At 40.3% G+C, this 12,061-nt stretch overlaps 1 protein-coding gene across 2 annotated transcripts in view; it reads left to right on the top strand.

Moving 5' to 3' along the window:
* Positions 1-3,905: 3,905 nt before the first annotated feature.
* The window catches only part of stat3 (signal transducer and activator of transcription 3 (acute-phase response factor)), a 41,180-nt gene continuing 33,024 nt past the window's right edge, over positions 3,906-12,061 (top strand). Inside the window, exon 1 of one of the 2 annotated variants that reach the window (XM_034190507.1) lies at positions 3,906-4,108. The gene's annotated coding sequence lies outside the window, so the exon portion shown is untranslated. The remainder of the gene's footprint in view (positions 4,109-12,061) is intronic. The other variant, XM_034190506.1, reaches the window with a different exon arrangement.

Here is a 12,061-nt window from a genome sequence, read left to right as displayed (position 1 = left end):
GTCCCAGCTGTCTTCAGGTCATTGACCAGGTCCTCCTGTGTAGTTCTGAGCTTTCTCAGAATCATCCTTACCCCACAAAGTGAGATCTTGCATGGAATCCCAGACCGAGGGAGATTGACAGTCATCTTGTGTTTCTTCCACTTTCTAATAAATAATCATAACAGTTGTTGTCTTCTACCAAGCTGCTTGCCTGTTGTCCTGTAGTCCATCCCAGCCTTGTGCAGGTCTACAGTTTTGTCCCTGGTGTCCTTAGACAGGTCTTTGGTCTTGGCTATGGTGGACAGGTTGGAGTGTGATTGATTGAGTGTGTGAACAGGTGTCTTTTATACAGGTAACAAGTTCAAACAGGTGCAGTTAATACAGGTAAAGAGTGCAGAATAAAAGGGCTTCTTAAAGAAAAATTAACAGGTCTGTGAGAGACAGAATTCTTGCTGGTTGGTAGGTGTTCAAATACTTATTTGCAGCAGTAACATACAAATAAATTATTAAAAAATCATACATTGTGATTTCCGGATTTTTTTTTTTTTTTTTTTTTTTTTTTAGATTGTCTCTCACAGTGGACATGCACCTAAGATGAAAATTTGAGACCCCTCCATGATTTCTAAGTGGGAGAACTTGCAAAACCGCAGGTGTTCAAATACTGATTTTCCTCACTGTAGGTAGGTAGGTAGGTAGGTAGGTAGGTAGGTAGGTAGGTAGGTAGGTAGGTAGGTAGGTAGGTAGATAGATAGATAGATAGATAGATAGATAGATAGATAGATAGATAGATAGATAGATAGATAGATAGATAGATAGATAGATAGATAGATAGATAGATAGATAGATAGATAGATAGATAGATAGATACTTTTATTTATCCCCAAAGGGAAAGTCAGATATCCAATAGCTGATGTGCAGTGCTGCAGTAACTACAGAGGCATAAAGTTGTTCAGCCACAGCATGAATTTTTGGGAAAGTAGTACGAGGTCTGTTAGAAAAGTATCCGACCTTTTTATTTTTTGCAAAAACCATATGGATTTGAATCACGTGTGATTGCATCAGCCAAGCTTGAACCTTCATGCACATGAGTGAGTTTTTTCACGCCTGTCGGTTGCGTCATTCGCCTGTGAGCAGGCTTTGAGTGAGCACCGGTCCTCCCCCCTCGTCGAATTTTCATTGTGAGGAAAATGTCTGAACGGCTGGAGCAGCGCTGCATCAAATTTTTCCAGAAACTGTGAGAGACAGCCAGGTGGACACCATTCGGAAAAAATTCAGATGGTGTTCAGGGACGATTTTATGGGTATCACACAGATTAAGGAGTGTTACAGCCGGTTTAAAGACGGCGCACAATGGCGGAGGGCGCGCCGCACTCCGAGCAGCGATCGACAGGCTGGTGGAAACCATTCGGAAAATTCAGATGGCTTTCGGTGAAGATCTTATGGGCATCACGCAGATTAAGGAGCATTACAACCGGATTAAAGACGGCCCACAGCGGCTGAAACGACCAGATCATTTCCAAACTGAATGCTGTGTTGATCTGGGACGTCGTCTGACTACCAGAGAAATGGCAGAAAAGGTGGACATCAGCACTTTTCCGGTACATTCCACTGTTAAAGGAGATTTTGTCATGAAAACAGGAGCGGAGGAATTCGCCACGGAGCCGCTAATGGTGCGGAACGAAAGCACCTCCGTGTTGGTCTCACAGGACATGTTGTGACATGCCCAGCTCTTCGACAATTTCTCGGATACTCACTCGACTGAAAAGCCACCCAAAGCCGTCTGAATCTTCCGAATGGTGAAGAGCTGGGCATGTCCCGTGAGACTTCCAACACGGAGGTGCTTTTTGTTCTGCGCCATTACGCGGCTCCGTCCTGACGTGCGAATTCCGCCGCACGTCTTTCATTACAAAATCTCCTGTAACAGTGTAATGTGCCGAAAAAGTGCTATGTCCACCTCTCTTGCCATTTCTCTGGTAGTCAGACGACGTCGCGGATCAACACAGCCTTCACTTTGAAATGATCTTGTTGTTTCAGCCGCTGTGGGCCGTCTTTAATCCGGTTGTAATGCTCCTTAATCTGCGTGATGCCCATAAGATCTTCACCGAAAGCCATCTGAATTTTCCGAATGGTTCCACCTGGCTGTCTCTCACAGTTTCTGAAAAAATTTGGATGCAGCAAAGCGACAGTCGCTCAGTCATTTTCCTGACAATGAAAATCTGCCGAGGGGGCTGGACCACTCCTCCCACAAAGCGTGCTCACAGGCGAATGATGCAACTGACAGGCGTGAAAAAGGTTCAAGCTTGGCTGATGCAATCACACGTGATTCAAATCCATACGGTTTTTGCAAAAAATAAAAAGGTCGGATAGTTTTCTAACAGACCTCGTATTACATTTTGACATCAGTGAAAGAGATATCAATGTTGCTCCAGTGCCAGCATCCCAGTGCCAGAATATAGCAATGCAATGTTGAAATGTGGTTAGGTTCCCCATGTGAATTTTAATCTTTTTTTAATTTCTGTCAGAAATCCATAGGAAAATGTATTTACTTATTTACACAAAACAGCAGATGTGTTACTTGTTGAATTAAGGATTTATTACAATAGCAGAATATTCTGTTGAACAAGAGCTCTTGATGAAATTCTATTGTACTTGCATTAATAGCAAATGTCCACCAGGTAGAGATATTGCTCCATTTCAAGAATCTAGAGGGCAGGCTGCTGTAGGACACGATGATGGACCTGTTGCTTATACAGTAGTAGATATCTACCATGAATATTTATGTTGCATCAACGTTAGCAAGTTTGATACAATTTTCAAATCCAGTGTTGATTTAATGTCCATTTTCAACATGGAACAATGCTGGATCAAGGTACTTTTGCCACTGAGGGAACTGATTTAGATCTGATTTTTAATCTCATGTCTTTCAATGTGACTGCTGTGTAAATGGTCAGATCAACTGAGTACTGATGCATCCAGAGGAAAAAAAAAAAAATCACATGGTTGCAAAAAGAACCAGATCCAGGTAAGTTCACTCAGTAATGTGATCCGGGATTGGATTGGACATACGAGGTCTTGAGCCAATTATGGGCAAGAAAGTGATGGACAAATCCTTTGTGGATGACACCTCCCATCAGCTTTGTGATGATGACTGGCGACATCACAACAGACAACACAGGAGTGAGCGCAGTTTGAAGTTTGGACACAATTCTTACGCTGAACACACACACACACACAGATGCACTTTCACTCCACAGCCCCATCATACAATACAGTGTTCAAAGGGAAAATCCCATAGTTTCAGTATACTCACTTCTCAGGGGGTTACCTGGTGTTCCAGGAGGTAGAATTACATCATCCAGTTTCATGCTTTGCACTAAATACTGCACACACACACACACACACACACACACAACATATATATATATATATATATATATATATATATATTATATATATATATATATATATATATATATATATATATATATATATATATATATATATATATATATATATATATATATATATATATATGATGAGGGTGAGGGTACTGCGAGCAGAGGTCAATAATGAACAGCATGGTGATGACGTCAACACTGCCAGTAACTCAGATGACTTCCAGGCTCGCTGTTCCGTCAAAGCGCACTCCTTCCCTCCGTGCGGCCTTCTCTCTCTGCCTCACGCGCAGGGAGGGTTGATCAAGCAGAACAGCCTCACTGGAGCGGCTGTAAACACGACGCGCGCAACCTACTATGCTCTGTGCGCCGCCTCTTTTTGAAACTAAAGGGCTTTCCTGATTGGATGCTGCACAGCTATCCCACGACGATTGGTTGCCACAAACGTCAATCTGGTCGTTGCTGGGTCTGTGTGGCTGCGGTGACTGCAGTGCAGAGGATTGGGTTTGGTTGGTTGGCTGGCTGGGGGAAAGAAAGAAAACGATCGTGTATGTTGGAGGAGTGTTTCCCGTGTTCTTGGCAATAAAAGCGACATTTGGTGTGTGTGTGGGGTTTTTGTTTTTTTCGGTTTCCCAACTCCCTTGCCGGCTGTTTGGAGTATTTAATATTTTGGAAAAAGTTCTCACTGACAGTGTTGTGTTGCTGAAACTTTCCAAGTGAGCGTCTACGAGTCAGGTAAGCCACGCGTGTTTATTAAAATAACTTTATATGCCTTTACCTTCACTTAAAAACGTAAAATCCGTCAGACGTATGGTGGTATATGTTAGTTTTGTTGTGGTAAAGGAGCAGTACGTTGTGTGCTGTGGGAGCCATTGTGTGTGTGTGTGTGTGTGTGTGTGTGTGTGGTGTGTGTGTGTGTGTGTGGTGTGTGTGTGTGGTGTGTGTGTGTGTGTGTGTGTGTGTGTGTGTGTGTGTGTGTGTGTGTGTGTGTGTGTCCGTCCCCTCAGTGTTACATAAGTTTTCCTGGTTTATGCTTCACTGCGTCTTCATTGTCTTCCACCTGAAGAGGTTTCATATCATTTTATATCTGTGAGAAACACATGAGAAGTGTGGTTTGAAAAGGACTTGGCCGCTCAATATGAGTTAAGTGTTAAATTGGGGTCATTGCTGTGCCTTCGGGTTGTCACGCCCATTTCCATCCTGCTGCATGTCTGACGTCTGACCTGGAATTGGTTATATCACAGCTTTGATTTATCAAAAGGTCCAAAAATGTTCATAAAATATACATTAGTTAGCCGCATTGTTCAAAATAGTAGCCTTTATAGCAGTGTAGTTACTGATGCAACCTACAAGTTGGAGGTAGGAATGACTTAAAGTAATCAGTGTCACGTGACATTGCTGAAACATGCATGAGAATACATTTGTTCCCAGCTGATTTTATAATACTCATAAATATGGACGCTTGGTGGTGGCTTCTGCTTCTTTGTTTCTACAAGGAAATGCTCGCCACCCCTGCCTGGAAATTATATAAGGAATCCCTTTTGTACCTGAGTGTTAGTGACACATGAGTCGTGTTCACTGGAAGCCTCAAGAAGTTGTGGTTTTAATATTCTCTGTCTAACCCATACAGATGAACCATTTTCTGATAATCTCTTCTTCTTCTGGTCTGGTATTTGATCTTTAAAAATCTCATAGTTGATGAAAAGTGTCGACTGCACTTCGCCAGAGCTCACACCAACATCTTTAAATTATCCGTTTTGTTGACATATTTATATAAATCAGCATATGGTCCTGCAAATGAATGAGAATGACCAATGAATAAATAAAATTGCGATTAAAAAAAACAGCTAATCACAAACTGGCCTGTTTCAAACTAAATTCAGTTGAAAACCAGCTTAAATCTGTTTAAAAGACATATAAAGCTTTTTCATGTATAGAGTAGTTTGAATCCAGAGGATCTCTAATTAGGTCACAATAGGACAAGTCATTTTTTCCATTGGATTATAATGGTTTAAAAGCCATGCAAAATAAAGTAGGCTGGTGCTATTGATAGGGTACTGTACGTGAACCACACATTGTTATTAGTACAGCATCCATTGTTCTGTAAACTATCAATGTCACGCTGTGAAGTTTTGAGCTTGAAATTGGTCAGTTGCCTCCTGTACATCTTATTGGATGCTGTACAACATCTGACTTAAAATCAGCTCAGAACACTTTGGGGGGGGGCTTAAAACCACCTTCAACCTTTGTGTCCTTGTTGTAAAAGTTTATCTTGCATAAAACAAATGGGGAATACAATTTGGCATTATTCATTTCAGTAATGACTGAAAATAATTCATTTATTACCAAAATGATTTGTTCTGTCATTTGATGACTAACTTATTCATGTACCTACATCTAGAACAACACGATATGAATGGCATTTCTGTCTGACAAATGACATGAATGATTGTCAGCTACCAAAATAACTGTTGACTGATTAAATAATTTCATCAGTCATTCCTGACCAAGGCCTTTCGGGAAATCCCAATCTAACCACCACTTACCTCTAAAACAGCTCCCATGGTTATAGTATACATAAAGTTAATTTCTAAGCTATATCAATCAATCAATCAATCAATCAATTTTTTTTTATATAGCGCCAAATCACAACAAACAGTTGCCCCAAGGCGCTTTATATTGTAAGGCAAGGCCATACAATAATTATGTAAAACCCCAACGGTCAAAACGACCCCCCTGTGAGCAAGCACTTGGCTACAGTGGGAAGGAAAAACTCCCTTTTAACAGGAAGAAACCTCCAGCAGAACCAGGCTCAGGGAGGGGCAGTCTTCTGCTGGGACTGGTTGGGGCTGAGGGAGAGAACCAGGAAAAAAGACATGCTGTGGAGGGGAGCAGAGATCGATCACTACTGATTAAATGCAGAGTGGTGCATACAGAGCAAAAAGAGAAAGAAACAGTGCATCATGGGAACCCCCCAGCAGTCTAAGTCTATAGCAGCATAACTAAGGGAGGTTTCAGGGTCACCTGATCCGCCCTAACTATAAGCTATATGACAGAAAGTATACTTGAAAATCACTTTGTGTGCACAATGATTGCCTGAACTATTGTAATTATTATTTAGAAACAGAAACAGAATAAATAACTCACAAATACATATTAAACTACTGTGTTTAAAAAACTAACTTGTGCAGTCTGGATCCTGTCATCTCAGATGATGTGTTGGGTTTCTAAATTGAACTGTCCTTACGTAAAAGGTACTGAAGGCAGTTGTAGGAAAAGTGATAGGTTGCCAGGTGATGAAATTTAAGGAGTCTCTTCACTTTATTTTTACAGTGCCAAATCATTAGGGATGGTAATTGATAAGGTTTTATCGATATCGATGCCATTATTCGATCCGATTCCTTATCGATTCCCTTATCGATACCTCATGAATTTTGTACTAAAGTAGGCTTTACAGGTTTTCTATGTATTTCCTTGAGTCTTAAAGTAAATAAATATGAAATTAGTCACTATATCCTTGATCTCGGGACATAAATAAAAATAAACAAACGGCATTTCGCTTTGAAGTTATTAATTCAGACTGAATTCTATCATTCTATCTTGACTTGTCAGAGAGCCGCGCAACGTTTTGGAGCTGTGTGAACAGAACAGAGGATGATTCGCGTTTCTTTCTCGCAACAAGACAGGAGTCCCTGTTAGTAACTTTAATCCGCACAAAAGTGAATCACAACTCATATTCAGGGATGAAAGTGGTGAAAAACAAAAAAAGCTGAAACCCAAAATTACCCCCCAACACCACCTGCATGAAAATGTTTGAATTCTAGAAGCTCTGAAATGCAATCTGGGACTATTCCAGACAATGAACTGGAGTGAGTGCTGAATCCATTTAGGTGAGGAAAAAAAAAATACATCTTTCCTTATTCAAATTCATTCCAGTAGTATTCTGCTCTTACTAGGATGCAGGCATTTTGATGTCTTGATGATGATGATGATGATGATGCCTTGCAGGCATTCAGCATCAGTCATGGCAGCATCTAGCTACAGATAGACCTGGCTGGCGTTCCAGCATCAAATCCGCCAACCTGAAGTTTGAGGCAGAAAGAAGTGAGGCCTCACGCCAGAAGCATCAAAGACAGAAAGAGCGGGCAGCAGCACAAGCCCAGCCTACTCAAGTGTTCATTTGCCCCAAGTGTAACAGGTCTTGTGCATCCCGCATCAGACTTTTCAGCCACCAGAAGGCTTGTAGAAAATAAACTTAAAAAAAAAAAAAAAAGGCCTTCCCACTATCCTCGCAAGCGAGGAAACTGCCAACACAACAACAACTAGGATGCAGCAGTTTCTAGTTTGGCAGATAGTTCTAGAGGAGATCAAACTTAAATAGACAGGGATGAAATGGAGGTGTGAGAGTCACTAGGTGTTCACAGGAAACATTTATTTCTGTATGTATTTATTTATTTATGTTAGTTGCTATTATATATTTTCTGTTGTGTTTCTATTCAGGTTGTTTTTGTCTCTTTCTCTAAAATTGTATATAATAATCATTAGATTATTAATATATAAGCAAAAATAAATTTAAGGAATATTACAATTTGAAAACAATGCACCTGAACGTGATGACGGCTGCAATTGCTAAATGCTAACTTTTAACATTGGAAAATGCCATAGACATGCTAACGCGTTAGCATCACTCCCGTTTTTAAGTTATAAAATACATGTATCAACTGTTTCAGAAGACCATAACAGGTCGTTTAACATAGAAAAGGTAAATAATACTCACAGACGTATGCTCTTAGGGTTTTAGCGGGGGAAAATTAAGCGAAAGAAATAAATAAACGAAGCAATCGACCGAAGCATTGCTTCAATCTGCGAACCACGCTTCAATTGGTTCAAGGTTCAAGTAAAGCTGCGCTGCTGTAAGTTGATTAAGGACCCGCTGCAGGGTCTGTAATCAATGTAGAGAAATGATCATTTTCCTGACAAACACCCGCCAAAAACAACGGCCACTCTGTAGGACCAATAACAGAATCGTTAAGCACAAAGCTTATTGATGTCGGTGGATCGAATCATTTCTTAACGATACCCAAAAGGAACCGGTTCTCGATACCCATCCCTACAAATCATAATATAATTACATCAAAGTGTTATATACAAGAAAGGTCTAGAGTCAAGGGTTTAGTGACCCCATGAGCAAGCACATTGGTAACAGTGGTAAGGAAAATCTTTCTGAGTTTTTTGGTTATAGGGAGAAACCTTAAGCAGACCAGACTCGGATAACCATCTGCTATGGCCATTCTAAGAAGACAACAAAAAGTACAACACAAGATTATCAGAACATGCAGTGACAGAAATGTTGTAACCATATGTAGTCCAGTGTTCACAATGATAGAATACTTGAAAAGGGTGTAGATTTGTATCCCAGTGAATGTGAGTCAGTCATTGAGGCAGGAGAGTTTCACACCAACCCATATGCACCTCCAATCTTTCCTCAAGATGCCTTTCATGTAGCTAAGTGACATCCCAAGTTCAAAAGTTCCAATATATCCTTGCATATATTTCAATGTAAGCTCCCAACTGCTCAAACATGAGATAACAGTTGGCTCATCCCACATCTATTTGAAATCCTAAATTCAGTTGTTATGCTAATAATCATTGTCATGCCAAAATTAGATCTAGAAAGTCCTGTTCAGTCACTCCATATAGGGCTTGATGGTAGTATAGTCTAAAATTCATATTGTGGTATAATTTGTAGCAGTGTTGAGGATATATTATACAAATAATGAATGTTATGAGTTCAATGGAACGAATATTTCATTTGGTTAAAGATGCAATGTTCGCTTTGTTGAATGGTATGCTCCATCTTTCACCGAATGAAACATTCAGTCCTTTAACATTTCCCATAACTCCCCTGCGCTTCCCAGAATGCACTGTTGCAGCAGCAAAGGTGCGGCATTTCAAAGCCATGCACACAATGGCTAGCGAGGATGTGGATGGTGCAGATGGTGCCGAGGTGTGTTTACATTGTGCCCTAAACCAGAACTCTGCTGAAACCGACCTCTCGCGTGAGTCACAGACCATGAGATGGAGCAAGATTCACAACTGTGAAACAGCGATTGAATGAAAAAACATTCATTATATGCTTTATATAACGGCTAAAATAGATCTTGCCATTTGATATTTATTAATTTATAAACAACAAAAAATGGACTTACATTTTGGTGTGCATCACTGGTCCTTTGACGTCAACAGGTTCCAAACAGTCCAACACAAACTTTAAATGGGAGTCCAAAATTGTTCTGTCAACTTCCAAAAACAGTCAGATCATTCAAAAACGATTGTGATGATGTAGTCCGTGATGCTGTGCATGAACTTCATGTACAGACTGAAAAGTGACAACGGTGACTCATGATTGACATCTTTAAATGGCTTTCAGAGGGGTTAAGAAGTGGACTTGTCGCTTCTGAAAAGCAGCGAAGCAGTGAACCAACAAAGCAGCGGATCGGAGCACTCCTTCGTCGTTTCAAGCTTCAAAGCGGAGCCGTTACAGAAGCAGTTGATTGCAGACCCTGCAGCGGGTCTGCAATCAGTGTAAAGAAACAATAATTTTCCCGATAAAACACCCTCAAAAACAACGGCTGCTCTGAAGGACCGATAAGGGACTCGTTAAGCAAAAAGGCTATTGATGTCGGTGGATTGAATCATTTCTTAATGATTCTCGAAAAGAACCGGTTCATGGTTCTTGAAAAGAACCGGTTCATGATACCTATCCCTATCCTCTGGCGCCTTCTGGCCCCGAAGAACTCTGGGGAATCACAGTTTGAAAACCACTGGTATAATCATTAATGACTCGGTGTTTGTTGACGTAAAAGAGTCGAGTGCATTACAAATTATAATATTTTTTCATTTATTTTATTTATATATTGTAGTTTCACAGTGATCCTCACAGTAAACATCTCAAACTTACCTGGTGACTCCTGGATGTTTACTGTTGAACTATTTATTTGAAGGTTACTTTGAAACATAACAAAAGAAATAAGTCCGGACTCCAGACTTATTTCACACACAAACACACTGCTTCATTTTAAATGCACAGTAAGCTATTTCAAATGATCAGCATAGACCGTCTTTTTCCTAAAAGGCTTTATTTCACTCTGTCGCGTTGGAAAGCTGTAGCTTTTGTGCTAATTTGATTAGCGCTTGCTCAGCTTCTGTTTGTTTTTCTGGGGACATTACAGTGCCACACACAGGCCTGGCATATGTCCTACATCGTTAAATGAAGCTTCGAGGCACAGACTTTGCCTCGAACATTTTTGTAATTGAATTATTTGAATTACTCGACTAATCAGCCTGAGTTTCAGCCCTAGTCCAGAGTGATTTGTGATCCAGAACATGTTTTGCTTTTTTAACACTGAAATGCTTCTTGATAATTTGGTTTGGTTTCCAACTGATTTTCATTAACCCTTTCAGTTGACACCCCATCTATCTGTATTTGTACTTGCTCATTCATTCTGCAGTTCACAAATAACATTAGTTTTGTTTTAAGTTTAATGACAATTTGTTTCGTTAAAACCATATTTTCAGTTTGTTCATTTATTCAGTGATTTCCTCCAGCATTTCCTCCAAACTATCTGCCAAGCTAGAAAGCCTCTGCATCCTAGTATGACAGAGTACTACTAGAGAAGTGATTTTGAATTAGGAAAGTTAGTTTTTTCTCACCAAACTGGATGCTGCACTCACTGCAATTTTATTGTCTGGAATAGCCCTAAGTTGCATTTCAGAGCTTCTAGAATTCACCACTTTCATCCCTGAACCTTGTAATTGTCAGAATGGCCTAAACACCTCTTTGTCTGGTCTTCTTGAGGTTTCTTCCTCAATACCATAAGAGGGAGCTTTTCTTTATAAACCTATATATTGAAATAAATTGAATTGAAACTGAAGAAGAGGTTGCTCTTATTTCTTGTCTTTGCATTCAGTGTTCCCAGGTATATTATATTTTTCTACTCCTTAAATCCAAACTGTGTCCATATTGGACACTGTGCTGATCTTTTTCATGAGCTCCTCCTCCATGTGTTCTGGACTCAGCCATTTTTCCAAATAAAGCTTCATGGTTCTCACTTTGGATTTGAGTTATGTTATCATGAACAAGCAACAAACTCCCTGCTGTTGGGCGGCTTTAGATCGTTTGTCGTCTGGCGTTTAAACCACCTATTCCTAACAGCCAACCTTCTGTATGTAAAGCTTCAGTCCCACCGAATAATAAGCCATGAATAATGAGCCACGCATGGGTGTGTCAGCGATTATTCAAAGAATGATCCACGTTTTAAGCTATCATGTATCAGCTACTAAGGCGCCTCTATGTACCTCACATGTGCCAGGTATCAGTCTCTAGTGAGCCACGACCAACCTCGAATGACTGTCACCGCATATGATCCACATCAAACCACATGTGATCCATGTAGCACCATGTAACACAACGTTGGTGCATGTTTAGTCATGGGTTTGGTCCAAACCTCCAGCCCTCCCACACCTGGTCCCTTTAAAGTGTGGGTTTTCAATTCACAGCATCCATTCAGAATGATGTCACATTTTTTAAATGCAGTCCAAAAATAGATGAGCCAAGAGAGACATTAGGGCAAACACCAAATCGGAATCTCGAGCAGAGATCATAACAGAAATTATGAGACAAATCCT

This window comes from Thalassophryne amazonica, chromosome 16, assembly GCF_902500255.1.
Source record: "Thalassophryne amazonica chromosome 16, fThaAma1.1, whole genome shotgun sequence".
In the NCBI taxonomy this organism is placed as follows: Eukaryota; Metazoa; Chordata; class Actinopteri; order Batrachoidiformes; family Batrachoididae; genus Thalassophryne; species Thalassophryne amazonica.
This window is presented reverse-complemented; position numbering and strand designations above follow the sequence as displayed.